The sequence below is a fragment of the Falco cherrug genome, chromosome 5 (assembly GCF_023634085.1).
Source record: "Falco cherrug isolate bFalChe1 chromosome 5, bFalChe1.pri, whole genome shotgun sequence".
NCBI classification, from domain to species: domain Eukaryota; kingdom Metazoa; phylum Chordata; class Aves; order Falconiformes; family Falconidae; genus Falco; species Falco cherrug.
In genome coordinates this window covers 1714240-1731017 of record NC_073701.1, presented here as the reverse complement: position 1 = coordinate 1731017, position 16778 = coordinate 1714240, and the positions used below count along the sequence as shown (strand labels likewise).

The window sequence follows — 16778 nt, the reverse complement described above, 5'->3', positions numbered from 1 at the left end:
AAATATTTTAAAAGGATTACATGGTGCGATTTTTGCCTACTTTGGTGACTTGGGATGTTCATTTTAAGGCCCTGTGTTCTGCTTTCTTTCAGCCAATGTAGTCCTTCCCTGGACACCAGCCCTTGGAGGAGATGCAGGCTGCAAGAGAGCTGCTGGGATGAAACATCTGCCCACGGATCCGCCGCCTGGGTTGTGCCAGTGGCCCCTTGGAATGTTTTACAGGATGAGGATCACGCCTGTTGCATCTCAGCGTCCTGCTTTGAGCAGTCACATGGCATCTGCTGCAGGTTTGCCAGGAGCTGGGTAGAAAACTTCCATTTCATGTTCTCCATATGGCAGCTGTCTAGCAGATGACATCACCTAAATGCCCATAGTCCTGGCTCTCCCCTCAAAAGGCAGAGTGATGAGGGGAAAAAATAAACCGAACCTCCTCCCTGCTCCCCCTTGCCTGTAAAAAAAGTGCAAAATTCAAATGTCTTAACCACTTGTGTCAGCTGTGGAGCAGCAACCCACCTCCGGGCTCCATAATTCGCCGTGCACATTGAACTGCAGCGTTGGTTTTGGCGTTTTTGTTTGGGTGGGAAGCCTGCAGTTCCTGCGAATGCTTTGTAGCGTACTTTGGGACATGTGGTAACGCTAGGGAGAAGAAAGACCAGGAAACACATGCAGCTGACAGGCAGGGCCAGTCGCTTTCCTCCTGCCAAGTAGGCTGCCTTCAGATGTGCTTCTGGCAGTGAGCGCCATGACACCTCAGGTTCCCTCCAGCGTCTTTCCAAAAGTAACAGAGATTTTCTTCTTTGCAAAGGAAAAATGAAATCAGGACAAAAAGTAATAAAAGCCATTATCCCGAGGCATTCAAAGGGGTTTAAGACAGGAGATGGGGGGGGGGGATGTTCAAGCTCAGAATTCTTTTGTGGCAGACTATTACTGGGTGCTGTAGTTTATCATTATGTATTTTATTTTGAAGTGTTTCATGTCTTTAAGGTGGTGACCTTCAGTACACTGAAAGCACAACTGGATGACCTTACCTGATTTTCTGTAGCCCAGGTATCCTTATGCATGTTTCAAACAGTGTAAGCTGCTTTGGGGTTACGTTGAGAGCATAGTTTACTAATTACATTTTTGTGTTGACTTTACCCATTAACAACGCCTGCATGGGGGTGCATTTGGCCGGGGAGCGATGGTAGGTCCCCTGCAGTGCAGAGGGAGCTGGCAGCAAGGTGGGCGGCGGTGCTGGAGCTCTCCTGCAGTACAAATGCTTGGAGGTTGGGTGTCCCAAGTCCAAGTCCACCCAAGTGATTAGGCCATCCACTTTTTTACTTTTTTTTTTTTTTTTTTTTTTTGCCAGCAACAGCATAAACTGCTTTCCCTCCTCTCTGATTTGAGATGACTCCGGGAAAATTACATTTTATTTCCTTCTCTTTCCTCAGGAGGCTCTTCACCTCCCCAGTCTCAACTTCTCTTTGTTTTTCCCCTTCTGTACTTCACTGTCCCCTGTGGTCCTTAAACTCCGCCTACACCACAGTCCCCTGCGCTCACTGGCAGCTATTCCTTGCACACAGCATCCTCACAAGTTTTTTGTAACTCCTTCCTCTTTATTCTCTGTGGTCTCCGCACACATCCTTGTTTTCCTTACGTCTCCTCCTCCTACATGCTCTGTGATCTCTTTGCCAGGGCAAAGTAGTTCCCAGTAACATATTTACTGCGCTTTTAATAATTTCTAACGATTAGAGTGTCACGAGTGGCAGGACTTGCCTAAATAGGTGATAATTCAAAGATGAGACCCTAACTCTCTTTTTAGAAATACAATCCAATTTGTCTTCCTCCCCAGCTTTGCCAAAACTGCAACCCAGTCTGTCTTACATTTCATATATATGATCTCATGTCAGAGCAGAAGTTTTCTGGAAAATCTGAAACAAATTGGATGAGGCAGTTTTGGATTCATATAGAAACTGATGCATTATTTTAAACAGATTTTTTTACATTTTTTTGTCTTTTTTTTTTGCCTTTTTTTTTTGTTTACTTTTTTTTTGGGCTTGTCATGACTCAAAAGCAACATGGGCTGGAAAATTCCAGATCTGCCAAGACCATAGGTTTTCTCCACCGACTCTAGGTTTTCTGGTTCTTCTAGGCAGACACAGAGTAAAATGAGTAAAAGGGGCAGTTCTTTTCGGTCGGTCGTCTTTCCCCCTTCCCTGCCTGGTGGAGCTATGATGTGTTGCGAAGGAGAACCTCCCGTGTGATTACCCGTTACCTCTCAGTCGCAGGAACAGAGGCTTATGAGCCCGGCAGAGCGCTGACCAAACTGCGCCAACGCCACCCATTGTCAATGCCAACCTTTTTTACAACTGTTTACTGAGTGCTGGTTGCTGAATGTGTCACATTAGTGCTTTATCAGTAAGTGGTTTTTCAGTTTGAATTCTGAGTTGATAATACTGAAATAATATTTTTTTTCCAATACAAATTGGTCTTTTTTCCCCAGAAAAATAAAAAATTCTTTCAAGATGCTTTTTTTGTGCAGTGCCAAGGCAGAGAATTAATTTCAATTTTGTGAATTGTTTTTTATTCTTAAGAATACTAACTGTAGTCCCATTTTAAAACAACATATTTTGTAGAAAAATCAAAGTTCTTATCAAGAAAATGTTGAAATTCTTTTTTTTCCTGTCCTCCTCACAAAAAATCTCTGTAGAATGGTTAAATTCAGTATGGATTTATGAATAGTTTTGATTAACTCCTAACAATGTTTTTCCAGGCAAATATGTTAATTATTTACACCAATGTCTTTTGTAGTCCTATTTTACAGTTTTTTAATCAGATAATTTCATCAATGACTGGTGCCTATGACTAGTTTGGCAAAAGTTTATTAGCTAGGCTGAATAAAACCCTACAGGTGCCGTAAGGACTTCGCTTGCCGATTTTTATGAGCCTAAAGAAGCCCACCTCAGCCAGCTGTGACACACGTAACATTTTTTGTAGCTTCCCTTCTCAGATATAGCATACGTTGAATTCTCAGTGGGTGCGGGGGAATTTCCCCAAGCAGTGATAAGCACTGCGGAGGTCATTGGAGCTGTGTATATCCAGTTTTCCTCCATGATAATGCCATCAAGCCAAAGGTTCAGAAGGCTTTGTCAGCTGTCGTTGAGCTTCTCAGGTCACAGGTGCTCTCTCCCCATGCAAGCAGTAAGCTAGGGGTGTGATTTTTATTCTTGGCGTGCTCAGTTCCTATCAGAAGTAGAGGAAATAGTGCTTTGACAGGGTATAGACTATGCTAAAAAAAAAAGCATAAAATAGCATAGGATGTGTTTTGTTTTATCATGGGAGTGAGTAGAGTGGAGAGGAAACTCTCCATCCTTTCCTGCTCCTGTTTCCTTCTCTCTCATTCAAAAACTGTGGTAACTCACGAGTAGTGTGTATAATGCTATATACACCCTATGGCTAGAGCTTTGTGAGGGGTTAACCTAGAAGCAAGGCTTGCATGATTTTTTTGTGATGGACAAGTTGGCAATGATGGGCATCATGATGCAGCGCTGTGAGGAGAACAGTGTGACCATAAGGGCAGAATCTGACCACTGCAGCCAGCGTAGTCCTCATGTCCCACACTGGTATTTAAATTAGGTCTTGCACTGGCTTTTGCACAAGATTAGTTTTATTCTAGAAAAAGGTGACATTTCTTCCGCAGAAAAAACAGCGCTCCAACAATCTAAATTAGATTAAAATAATAAAAAATATTATTTGTATGTGAAGAATGAAAAATAATGGTGAAAGATTACAGTTTAAAATAACTAGGTTTAAAGGGAAATTTAATGAGGTAACTTAAAAATCTAAACCCCCAGAAAGTTCAAGATCTCGACAACCTTTCATCTGCTTTTGTCTCATTGCACATCTCCCATTTATAATAATGAAAAAAACCCACACAGATTTGCAGCCCCTCCGTACATTGACAAGGTGAGCCATCAGTGTGCATTGTGTGTGATTTAAGGACAACTCAAGCACCCATCCAGGACATATGGACATCTATGCAACCAGAAACTATCTTCCAGCTCTTGTATCTATGGCAAAATCTTGACCTTTACGTTTCACATAAGGAACAAGGATTCCCAGCTTCCCATTTAAATTCCCCCTTCCATGTACTGAAAATATTAAAACAATTTAATCTCCTTACAATCCCCAGTGGTGCCCTTTAAATCAGCTTTTCATTGGGAATTGACTACATACTTTCTGTAACATAAACTGAAATCTGGGAGTTGTAAGCTGCCAGTAAAATATGAAGGTATGCTACATTTGCCCAGATATATAAGATATGACAAGATTTAATATGTATTAAATTTAACAGGTGCTGTGATCTCCTGTGTAGATACACAATATTCAAAGCCATACTCCAGAGAACTCCGCATTCCCTGCTAACTCTGCATTTCTGTCCTTCCCAACATATTTTATCTGTAATCTTACCTCCCATTTCTTACAATTCAGATTCATTTTATTTAAGCAACGTTATCTATATTTTTATCAAGCTCCTAAATGACAGGCGGCATATGCAACCTTAGCTCTGGCTTCCCAGAGGTGTTAGTTGGGGTAATTGCAAACTGTTTAGATAAGCTGTAGACCCTGACAGAAAACGAACAAAACTTGGATGTCACATTTCTCACCCAGTCAGAAAATCTGTGTCTCTCACATGCTCACTGTTTGAATCTTTAGGTGGAGAAATTACTGGGGAGGAGGTGGATGGGGAGGAAGAAGAATGGTTTTATTTTTGTGAAAGCTCCTTAGGCTATGGAGAACCATCCATTGCTACGTTGCGGCCAGGACGTAAAGTGAAACACGTCAAAAATGAGTGATCACATTTTACATGTGTTTCACATGGGCTTGCACATTGACAACTGATGTAAGGCAGCACAACGCAGGGAATGAGGCGCTGAACTGTTGGGATGTAGGGCCTCTCCCGACCTTGCCAGCAAAGCTCAGGAGTCCACATTAATCTAAAAATGATAGGTCTTGCTGGGAAGAAATGCTTCTTGATTGTCATGTACAGTGCCCACACTTTGATTTCACTGGTACTGCACATTCTATCTCCCTTAGTTTTTTTAATGTCTAACCCATCCAGGCATTAATAAAGACATCACCCCCACCCCCGTACAATCATGTTTTAAGTTTTCTGAACATAAACCATACCCCCTTGGTCACTCATCACTCCCACACCCACCAGCCCTTTTGTAGCCCAAGGAAGCCAAAGTGAGCTTTCCAACCCACTTTCCGTGGGGATCTGCCAGCTGGTGAGATCTCGGCAGGTTCTCTGAAAGTTTGTTTTCCCGCTTCTGTCAAAGGAGGATGTTGAAACCTCACTTACTGAGAAAGCTATGTGAGAGGAAAATGTCATCATCTCAGTGGGCTAAATAGAACCACATTTTGCTCTCTGTCTGGATAAGTATTTTTTAAAAAGAGCAATTTTTTTCCATTGATGATGCCCCGTATGCAGAAGGAAGCTGCTCAACACAAGAAGAGAGACACTTAGACATAAAGAAGCTGCATGTGGCTAAAAGCTGAAAATCAACCTATTAAAAACAGAAGAGGTAAAACAAAGACTAAGGCCCTGTGAACACAAGGCACTGATGATGTTTTCAGAGATCTTAAAGCCCAGAGGAACCACTACAGTACTTACAATCTAGGCTTTTCCATAAGATAGGCCAAGCAATTGCACTTGGTGGTTCTATCAATAGAACAGTATCTTCTGCTTTATCTCTAAATGAGCTTTTAGAAATAAGTTCTTTTTTATTTTATTTGAAAATCTCAACTGGTGAAGAGTTGCTTGGGTAAGTGGCTTCAATGGCTATTTTCAATGGACAAGAATGTATACCATATTTATTGTCTGAAATTCTCTTCCTTCAGTTTCTGGTCACTGGGTTCCCTTTTACATTCTTCTGTCTTGCTGGAAATCTCTTCTGCATGGACATACATTTAAGGATTGCATCACACATAGCTTCCACTTGTATGAACTGACCAGGATGACATTTTCTCACTGTAAAGAAGACCGCATCACCAAATTTCATATGAATGGTGATGGGAATCCTTGAGTTTCCTTTCCAGACCTTTCTGCAGTTCTGTAGTAGACAGTACATCAGTTGAAATCTGTCTATTAAGATGCGATGTCATTCCAAAAGGTCGAGGTGTCTTGGTAAAAGGTACCCTAAACACCAGACAGAACTTGTTTTCATAATCTAGAAACAAACAGGAATTAAGCATTTTTGAAATGCGGTTAGATCATGTTCCATGATCAGAAAGAAGTCTCAAAAACAGTTGTCCCCAGCCCGGGTAGTTTCCCAGCAGAGGACCTGGGTGCAGATATGGCTAGTTTCCTTGAGAAGTGAGGAAAATATTGATCTGGGAATGAACATTAGATGCGCAGGGTGGAAGTATGTGAATTCTGTCTGTTGGATGCATAAGTGGGAATCTGGTGCTCTTCTGAACTTCATCGTTTATGGCTCATGTGGACTGATGAGTATTTACTGCTGCGACAGGCTGGTTACACTCCCCTGCGATCACGCTGGAAAAGATCTCACATATATTAGCTACCAAAAAAATAGGAAAAAAAAGAAAGTTCAAGATTCCTTAGTGCTGGATCCACACGTGTTAGCCAAGATAATTTCAGAATCAGCAACAATGATGCCTGCTAGTTCTCTTTGGAATAGACACCTGTGAGAGCCAGAGGTGCTCCAGCCCAATCACATTTCACATTTATGAACCCTTCCTCTAGAAAAATGAGTCTTCTATAAAAATTTCTGTTAGCATTAGTCTTTATTAATAAGGCATCAACCTTCATCTGTATAGTGGAGGTGCTAAATCTCCCAAGGGATTGGTTTAAGAGCTGGGCCACAAAAATACTATTTAGATTTTGAAAATCAATAGGATGCATATGTTGTATGATGGGTTACAGCTTTGACACAAGAAGCCCGGTGTTTGAAAGCTAAATCTGGTCAAATTGAGACTGGATATGAAGCATGTGCATAGCTGTGGAGTTAGATAACTACTGAAGCAACTTATTTAGAGACATGGTGGATTTTTTAGTACTTAAGGACTTTTAAATCAAGCCTTTGAGCGTATGGAAAGGGTGAGTATCAGGACTTGTATAGAGAGAAATGTTTCGGATAATTTGTCTTTACTTTCTAGTAAAATCTACAAGTGAAATGGATGTCAGGAGACCCAGTTAGCCTTATTTGTTGGGACCACACAGTACATGCAGCATGGAAAAAACATGCTGCGGTTGTGAAGGCTGGAGTGGAAGAGGGAAAGTGGAGATTAAATGCAGAGCAAAACCATGCTAGGTTGTTGGGGTTTTTTTGGTGGGGTATGCCTGAGCAGCATAGGGTACCTACTGTATAAAACAAATAAAATGAAAGACAACATGTTATAAACAGCCACATCTAGTGTGGTGGACATGTCTACAATGTGGAGAATTAAAACTTACGTTCTACGATGTAATTTGCTTCTGTCGGGTGGTTGCGTCGGTTTCAGAGCGTGAGGAGCTGTGTGGGCTCAGCAGGGTGCAGCACCCCAACCCTGGTGTGTGACAGTTATCCGTAGGTTCTCACAGGCTTTCCACCTGGGCCCCATTTTGTCGCAGAATTTCCACCCATTGCAAATGCATAGCTGAATGTGCACCTCCCAGCCCGTCACTCATGCTCCACAGGTGTGTGATGGTCCCATTATGGCCTACCAGAAGATGAAACAGGAACAGAAGGTGATCACGTGTAACCACCCTCAATGCCATCTTCTGTTGCAAACCACTGATAGTCAACAGTGATGGCATAGCACAGCCTAAACCAGAAGGAATCCCCGGTTTGTGTGGTCAGCCCTGGAAGCTGATGCTCACTGTACTGACACATTCACGTTATGATGCTACCCTGTCTCATATCTCTATATTATATCTCATCTATATATCTCATCTCTAAATTCTTCACACATTTTGCATAATGAATTTTTTAATGCTGCAAATCATGCATCTTCCCATCCCAGCTCCTGTTAGTTAATTTAAAATCATTTAGAATAATAGGGACCTCCACAGAAAATGGAAGAAAATTTGAGCGAGGAGCTGGGATTACTGGAAAAACGGATATCTGTAGATTGAGGACCTTACTGAGTCTCACAGGGTATGTATTAATTACCTGCCATCTTGAACGACACTTGGCACTTCAAGACCTACCAGTAATTAGAGAACGAATAGAGAATGGGAATGCTTCATGCTGCAGGCATCTCAAGAGCATGCCCGACATGTTGGGGGAAAGGCGGGCCACTTTGAGCCACACTGAGCCTGGGCAGTGCAGGCCACATAGCCTGGTTGTCCTCTGCAAGCCAGCATGCCATTGCCAAGGTCAGCTTCACACTGCACCGTCTTGGGGAGTGATGCCATGCTAAGGGACACCTTGGCTGCTGGCTGTCCTCAAACACCGCTGTACCTGCCCTCTCAGCTCTTTGTAAAGGTTATTAACGCCCAGATCGATGCAGTGATTAGCTGCTCCTCTGTCCCCCTCTTGATAACATTATATGAGCTCCAACCGAAAAGGAATTGGGAGGATATATTTTAATGCTGTGAATACTTTGGCATTATATTACAGGAGGTACTTCATGAAGGTTTTCCTAAGGCAGAAGAAAATGTTAAAGGGGAGGTTTATTAATTAAGTAACTGGATTCCTCCAGAACAGGAAATATAATGAAAGTGAGAGCAACACTTAAAATCATAGAATCATTTAGGTTGGAAAAGACCTTTAAGATCATCGAGATCAACACTCGTCCAGCATTGCTGAGTCCATCACCAAACCATGTCCCCAAGGACCACATCTACACATCTTTTAAATTCCTCCAGGGGTGGTGACTCCACCCCTTCCCCAGGCAGCCTATTCCAATTCCTGACAACCCTTGTGGTGAAGAAATGTTTCCTAATATCCAATCTAAACATCCCCTGGTCCAACTTGAGGCCATAGACAAACAAAATATCTCTACAAGGAATGCAGATGAGAAGAAGGTTTTGTGGTTGGTATTCTGTTCTAGCTATCAGGACCCACAGAACGTATAAATGTAGCAAGTCAGAATGTAAATCTAGAGATGTATCCCCAGCCTGAGGAGTTAAGGTATCCAGTTAGGAAACTTAACTGCATTGCCATTAATTATGAAAGGCTTGACGGATGTCTTCTGGACTCACTTTCAACAGCGATGTGCCAGAAGAATGTTTGTTAGCCGGTATTTTCAGTGTTCCCATTGACTGTCTGACAACAGATGTTAAAGTAGGAGTAAAACTTACTGAATCATCTTTGGTTGATCTTGAATATGTTGATAATATTACCAAGCGCAGAGACTGCCAACAAACTAAGAGGTTATTGGAAGCTGCAAAAAACTGTAGGTCTCTAGAGGATTTAAGATCAAAGTAATAAAACAAAAGGACTCAGGATTTTTTTTTAGCTACTTTAGTAGCCTGTGGTTGAGTTATAGCATATCCTTTGCAAATCTTTTCAGTTTTGATGTAAAGCATTTTTGTAATGGAAAATTCCTCATGTCTCCCAGTAGGTGATTTCAGTGTTTAATTACAAATGCTTTCTAATCCAAATTTGTAACTCTTGTAGTCTCTTCTTGCTAAATTAAAGGCCACTTCCTTATCAGATACCTCTTCCCCACATAGGTACTTGTAGGTAAGGTGAAATCCCTTCTAAAGTGCCAATAGGGTAAGCTGCGTCTGTCTGCCTTCCTTACTATACAGCAGTTAGTCCTGACCTCGTATTAGTCATTAAATTGTTTTCTGAACCCCTGCCAATTTCTGCCATGCTCGCATGGGTGTGGACACCAAAACTAGAACCATTGCTGCAATCACAATAACAGAATCATAGAATCGTTTAGGTTGGAAAATACCTTTAAGATCATCAGGTCCAACCATTGACCCAGGGCTGCCAAGTCCACCGCTACACCATGCCTCTAAGCACCACGTCCGTGCATTCTTTAAACACTTCCAGGGATGGTGATTCCACCACATCCCTGGGCAAAATAATACTTCAGCTGTGGGCACTAACTGCTTCATTGCCCATTTCTGTGCAGAAATCAGAGAGGTGAGAGCCACGCGGTTGTACAGGCAGCTCCAGGAAGCAGTGCAGAAGAGCCCAAGCTCCAGTCCTCCAAGGTGCCTCTGGGAAAAGCCATTTTCTTGTCACAAATGGTAGAGGGAACGTAGAGAGACCAGCTTCCCCAAGCCAGGTTGTTAGCTCTGGTAAGAATCCTCAGAGAGAAAATTGCTTTGCCCATCTTGTTGCTGCATGCCTATCTAGCAGTGTGTAGACAGATTTTCTCAGGCAGTTGATTCAGAGAGAACCAGATTTATTCTTTGGCTGTGAACCAGGTTCCTGGTTCAAGAACTTTCCTGACAGTTTTCCATGTGGGATATTATTCTGATTCATGTTTGGGCTGCAGCAATAATTCAGTCCTTCCATACAGTAATTTTATTCTTTTCTAGTTTGTTTTCTTGGAAGATCTCAAAAATGCCATAAATATTAATTGATTTACATTCACAGCAATCCAAGGAAGAAAGTAGATATGATGGCCTTAATAAGGTTATTCTGAGTCTTGTTTGAATGCTGCATGTGAAGTCAGTTGCAGAGAGTGAAATAGAGCCAGTTTCTCAGGCAAACTACCATCGTATCTCTCTACTTGATAGAGTTATTGCAGACTGGTCTGAAAATTATCTCCTCCTTTATCTGTATAAGTAGCCAACGCTGTTGCTTCATGACTGCCTTGCTCTACTCCAGAAATACCTGGCTAGGTGCTGGAAGGGCACCTCGAAGCATGGGGCATGGCCTGTGGGGACATACGTGAAGGCAAGGTGTTGAATGTGTGTCCTTTTTTCAGCGGCAGGGAATTTTCCTCTCAACATTCAAAAGAAGAAGGAAATGTTAGAACAACTGCTGCAAAAGCATAATGGGATATTTCTGGTTCGTGCATTCCTCCTCTTGGATTGCATCCCCTTGGCTTGCAGAGGAAAACTCCAAAAGGAGAGGGTAGGGAGTTGTTTTTCAGTGTGTTTGTCTATGCTGTGGCCCTTCGTGCTATGAGAAACCTCTCAAGCAGCTCCAGCAAGAATCTTCTCTCTGCTTTCTTCCACATCCTCCCTTCGTCCTCGGTCCCCTCCCCCTCCTCTCTTTCATGTGGATCAAGGCCTGGAAAATGACAAGCCTCTTGATTAATAGATACAGAAAGTCTTCTTATGTAATTTATTTGCTTTCTGCACCTGACTAGAATCACTAGGTTTATCTGGAAAGGAAAATATATCGTCCTTCCTGACTCCGAGTGGCAGCAGAGAGAGCTGAGCATGTGATATCAAGCTGCGCATGGAAAGCAAACAAAACGCCATTTCTGTATTTTGTAAGCATCTCAGGTCATAAAAGTGTCAGCACGCTATATTTCTTGCTGGGATCCTCTCTGTTTTATTATCTGAGCCCTTTCCATTGTGTTGAATGTGCAAGGAGAGTCTCCAAAGCAGGCAACATCTGTTTCCCTGTCATGTTTTTGATTATCAGCTCCATATTCCTTGCAAGTCTCCTGCTCACATATTCCAATCAAACTCAACGGGGGCTTCAGCAGTGAGGACACTTCCTTATCTCCCTTCCCCCAGGCTCTCCATCCATCATTCTCACATGCTGGCCCACTAAATGCTGATGCAAGAGGCCTGTTCTTACGCTTGGGTAACACACTCGTGACCTCTCCAATTTGTTTTGTTTGCTTAATTCTAATTGCTGTGAGTATACCTGCCTCTCGGTCCTTGGTCCTTAATGGGGGAGAGGAAGGAGGCAGGTGGGGCGTCTGACTGGTTTTTGTTTTGGTACCTGTGGAGAAGAGTTTTCTAATGTAGTTTTAGATTTGTTTCCCAGTTTTCTTCCCTCAAGAGGAAGTTTCTTCTCCTCTTTCTTAGCTCCCAATTGCTAAATCAATCTCTCTGTCCTTTGCCAAGAGATCTGTTTTACCATTTATGCAGGAATTTCAATCTGCGGATGGGGATTCTGCCAATAAAAATCAATTAAAACAATTGTCTTCTGCCTATGGTATTGCAGTTGTGGGATATCTGGCACACTGAGACCTGGGAACACAGAGACGTAAGTGACATTGAGCTATGAGTTGTTTATCCAGTCATGGTTTGCATTTATTTTCAAGGAATATTTTTGTGTCCTTGTGCACAATGGCAATGAGCAGTTGTAAGGTGATGCAGCTAGTGTTGCAGTCGAGATAGAGGAGCAGCAGTCTGCCACCGTAGGTAACTCACCTGTCCATCCACAGCAGAGCCACACTGGGAACCCACATGGCAGAATTTTCCAGATTCAACCAAAAATGTTGCTGACCTTCGTAGTCAGGCCCAAAGCCTGCATGGAGGAAATACATGTACTCCTTAGATTAGGAGCTAAGACAGGGGTCCTGAGGTTACTGGTGGACCTCTCAGCTTTCAGGTGTGGCATGGCTTGCTTGTAGACTCCAGGTTAAACCACTCTCCAGATTTAGGGTCATAAGGAAATTGTTCTTCACCTCAGATTGCTCAACACAATGGCTACAGCTGCCCTGCTGTGCCGTGCGCCCCGTAGGTGCCCCCACATCCAGGGTTCCGAGATCGGGAAAGAGCTGCTTGCTGGTGGGGCATCTGCTTGACCACTTCTGTCACGAGTTTTGGGGTGAGGGAGGAAGGAGGGGGGGACCCCGGGGGGGACCCCAGGCAGTGCTGGTGTTTCAAGAGCCTTGCATCCCCTGGCTACCTGCTGAGCTTCTGGCGTTCAGCACAGCTCCCTATACACCTTCTGGTGCTGCTGGTAGGCAAACGAGCAGACCACGGGCTGAGGCCCTGACGTTCATTTCACAAAGATTCAGACACCGTGGCTGCAAAGCTGGGTGGCAATCCATACACAGCCTAAGCTCAGGCTGAGCACTAGCTGTCCTCAGAGCCTGACAGAGATACCAGGCTGTAGGTCTTGGTGGAATTTAGATCTCTGCCAGGTCCAGTGTGCCAACAGCATCACTTTAACTTGAAGCCAGATTTGCACAAAATGTTTCCGTCAAAGTTTTCCTGTTGTTGTAATTTTTATACCACCAGTTCTTTTCCATGGGATACACGTAGTTTTTGCTCTTTGTGCTGCAGGTCTCATGTTAGGAATTGGGGTTTAGCAGTGCGGGGGGTGAGGGGTTCACATGGAATGAGGTCATTGGGGCCTTTCTGTCTGCCCTTTCTTACAGTCTTGTCCTGGACCTGGAGGAGACTGGATTTCATATTCACATTGATTCCTGACCCTTCCTCACACGGCTTGGTTAATAACTGTGGAAGAGATTAAGGGCCCAGCAGGTCATTAATGGCACCAAGCCAGCCACTTGAGGAAAGGCAACAAGGAGTGAATGGAGAAGAAGAAAAGATGATTTCAGAGCACCTGTCGCTGTAGGTGACTGCAGGAAACAAAAGATGAAGGTGAGGAAGAGCGGGGAGATGGATGGACACAGCTCCAGGAGGTATGGAAGACTGTTGCTAGCCTTTGTTGGTGGGCTCACAGGGCTGTGGGTGCAAGGGCAGGCTGATGGGAGAGCCTGCAGGCTCAGGCAGCTTCAAAATACAACTGTCCTAGAGGGGAGGTAGGAATTCCTGAGAAAATGAAGGGTGGGGGAGAAGAAAGGGAGCCGTAGGAAGGTGGGTGACTGGGATGGGTCAGAAGAGGATGCAGGGTGTCAATAGCCTGAATGGGAATCATGGGCTGGGACAGGAGTGAAAATGAGTGGTGAGGAAGAGAAGGAGGCAGCAGAAAATGAAGGGGGACGAGATTGACAGAATGTGTATGGGGAAACGAGGGAGTGCGGGTGAACGTGGGGCTGCCCGTGCAAGGCAGGAGAGGAGGCGACACAGATGACAACAGCAGCAGCTTGCTGTCAGGGTCCCAGGATCCCACAGCTGAGGTTACTTGTCCACAGCTTTGTGCTTGTATTTCATATATGCTTTAATTATATTGAAAGACTTTGTTTTCTGTTTTATGTGAATGCTACCTTTCCCACCTGCCTCAGTGGTCAGAAGTGTATTTACATAATCTACTATTTCCTGATTTTCTACACTCTATATAGAATTTTTTAGTATTGTTTTTGTATTCACTGCATACTTACACGATTGGAGATAGCTACAATTATTTCCTAGGCTGATTTTTTTGTTATAATTCCACTACATAAATGTGTGAATGACCTCATTAGTTTCAGTGGTATAACTTGCCATAATGTTTTGATTAGTTCACTTGGAAATGTCTATTATTAGACTGGTTTATTTAATACAATATTTTAATAAAAGCATAATAATAAGCTTTATCTTTTAATAAAATACACAGCAGCGAGTTTGCATTAATGAAATGAAATATTTCAGTTTGAACGAAAGCCATCACCTAAAGAAAACACCTAAAGAAAACATTTCAGTTATTTTGAATTAAAATCCAGGGGAGTTTCCGGCTGCGCACCAGCCTGCTTTGTCCCCAGCACTGGCAGGTCACAGCTTCGCTCCTGGTCAGTTGCGGGCCCACTGAGCGGAGCAGCGATGTCCTTCTGGGTATGACAAATGCAGAAACAACCACGAGAATCTGATAAAACCACAGGAAAGGAAAAGTGGCATGAAAAAAATCTCGGCTTGGCTATCTGGGCACCCAAAAGGCTTTGGGAGGACACTGCACTTTTGAGGTGGGAGATGGGAAGAGATTGCCACTTGAGGTATTTCAAAAAGCTGTTCAGCTAAACATTCAACAAGGAGGTTCTTGAGCATGAGTTCGAGTTAAAATGGCAAAATCAGTCACCTTGTTGTAGAAGAAACCACATACCAAGACAGCAGCAGAAACTGAATGAGACTAGAGGGAAATACGGATCCTGTTACGGTGAGTAAGTGACTTCAGTTTTGTTGTTGGATATTTCAGATGTGCTCACCAGGAATACAGCCCAGCGAAGGGCAATGTACTGTGTGTTACTACAAGGCGATTGTATTGCAACATCCAGGATGTAGATCTGTGACGGGTGTAAAAGCAGGAGCCAAGGAACATTGGATTTCCAAGCACAGTTTAGCCACAACTTGCTGTCTGGTCCCTTATGCAATAGAAAGGTGCTACCAGGTTCTGCCCTGTCTTGATCTCATCTGCTTGACCTTCCCAGTTTGCTCCCCCACGCTTTGCCAACTCTTCTGCCCTTGCTGCTGTATTCAGGAGCCTCCACCTTGCCCCTGCCTTGCACGCCATTCTCTCACAAGGCTTCCCCCCACCTGGGAAGGTGATAACCATCCTGTACACTGTGAGGTCCCTGCTTTGGAAAGGACCCTTCATCTTGCCTTCCACTAAGGGTTTCTACACCAAGGTTGCACCAAAGGGCAATTGCGGAGATTTAACAGGGAGATGACAGAGCACCACTTCTACTGCCTGGGCCTGGCTGTTGTTTAATATTCAGGGTAGACGCTGGGGTAGATGTAGGCTATGATTTTTTGGCAGGCAAGTTCTCATTCTATTTTCAAATTTAGTTTTTATGATGAAGTCGTGATTGATAACAGCAGAGATGGTACTGGAAAACCTGATGAAAGCAATTAGAATGTTATTAAAAATGAACAAAGTGTCCTACATGTCTAATTTCTATTCTGTTTATAAGTATTTACTCGTAAGTTCCCTATGCCAGTCATTTGTGGTACAGCACCACAGCCTCTGTGATTTTATGGTCCGGACACACCGGGAATGTGGGTTCCAACTTGGAGAGAAGCTGTGGCCATGCTTTGCAGGTTGGGGTGTGCCACCTTATGAGCTGTGCCACTTTATGAAGAGCTCCTGGCAGACTTTCTGTGCTTCAGCTCTCACCTTCTGCTGCAGCTGCTTCCCCACGATCCCCCTGCGTGTGCATCATTTGAGTGCCTAAACCCAGTGCTGCCTTTGAGCCCTGATCCTGTGCGTCTGATCTCACCTGCCAAGGGATAAGCAAGCAGTGGGATCTGCACTAGGGAAGCATGAAGAGAAAGCAGACTTCGCCAGAGAGAAGTTTTTAAAATAGATTTTAGTAGTGTGTGGGACGGATGGGAAGAGGGAGGGCAGGAGGTGAGAAGGTCTGACATGAGATCTTTGGCACAGACCCAGCTTCAAATGTCCCTTCCATGGCCCCCTGAGCACCCCCCTTCCTGCCCTGCAGCAAGCCAGCCACACTGCCTTCTATTTTATCCCTGCTCCAGGTGTCCAATGCAGACCTGCCACCTTTGCTTTCTTCCCGTCCCCACCGTGCCTGGCCTCCGGCCTGAGGTCGGTGAGGTGAATCAGAGCGGTTCTAGCTCTTCGGAGGCGCTGATGGCCAGGCTGGGAAGCGCTAAGGGTGCTTCCCTGCTCAGGTACCGCACTGCTAAGCTGCTTCGCCCCGTCTTGCTTTTAGGGTTGTGTCAATCATGTTGTAACTCTAACCTTGTGCCTTTGGTTCTAGTAGCACAATTTAAAATGCTTTGTCACTAACAGGCAAGCTGAGGACTGCCTGAAAACCAGTTAATGATCAATAGTTCTCCAGAAATTTGCATAAAATATTGGACACTGAGTAGTAATTATGATGTTTTCCAGCTTTTTCATAATGGAAAAGAGGGTGAGCCTCAGGTCCCTGGGGTCTGCGGGAGGGAGGGAACTCCCTCAGGGCACTGTGAGCAGAGCAAAACTGGAGAAGCCAAACTTTCAGAAAGTAGGTCACTGGGTGACAAAATGAAATCTTACTTGAGAAAAAGTGCAGAATAATACATATGGTGATAATTA

At 43.9% G+C, this 16778-nt stretch overlaps 1 long non-coding RNA gene across 9 annotated transcripts in view; it reads left to right on the top strand.

Annotated features, from left to right (window-relative positions):
* Positions 1–14358, top strand: part of LOC114014507 (uncharacterized) — a 69096-nt gene extending 54738 nt beyond the window's left edge. For 5 of the 9 annotated variants that reach the window (XR_008732289.1, XR_008732290.1, XR_008732292.1 and 2 more), the window contains 2 exons: positions 93–12119; positions 13243–14358. This is a non-coding gene — a long non-coding RNA (uncharacterized LOC114014507). The remainder of the gene's footprint in view (positions 1–92; positions 12120–13242) is intronic. The other 4 variants (XR_008732293.1, XR_008732297.1, XR_008732294.1 and 1 more) reach the window with 4 other exon arrangements.
* The last annotated feature ends 2420 nt before the right edge of the window (positions 14359–16778 follow it).